We start from the raw sequence: 202 nt of genomic DNA on the forward strand, positions 1-202 counted from the left end.
ACACAGGAAAAAAAAGTTCACATTAAAAACTACAAATGCTGGGGCTGTGGCTCCTGGTAGAGCACTGCCTCGCCTTCCGGAGGCTCTGGGTTCAATTCCCACCAGGACGGGGGACAAAACTGCAGTGCAGCGATGGAACACTCCCTGAGCAGAGCTGAACTGTCCGGAGGCCGAGTAAAGTAAGACAAACTTAAAAACGATG

This window comes from Ictidomys tridecemlineatus, chromosome 6 (genome assembly GCF_052094955.1).
Source record: "Ictidomys tridecemlineatus isolate mIctTri1 chromosome 6, mIctTri1.hap1, whole genome shotgun sequence".
Lineage (NCBI taxonomy): Eukaryota > Metazoa > Chordata > Mammalia > Rodentia > Sciuridae > Ictidomys > Ictidomys tridecemlineatus.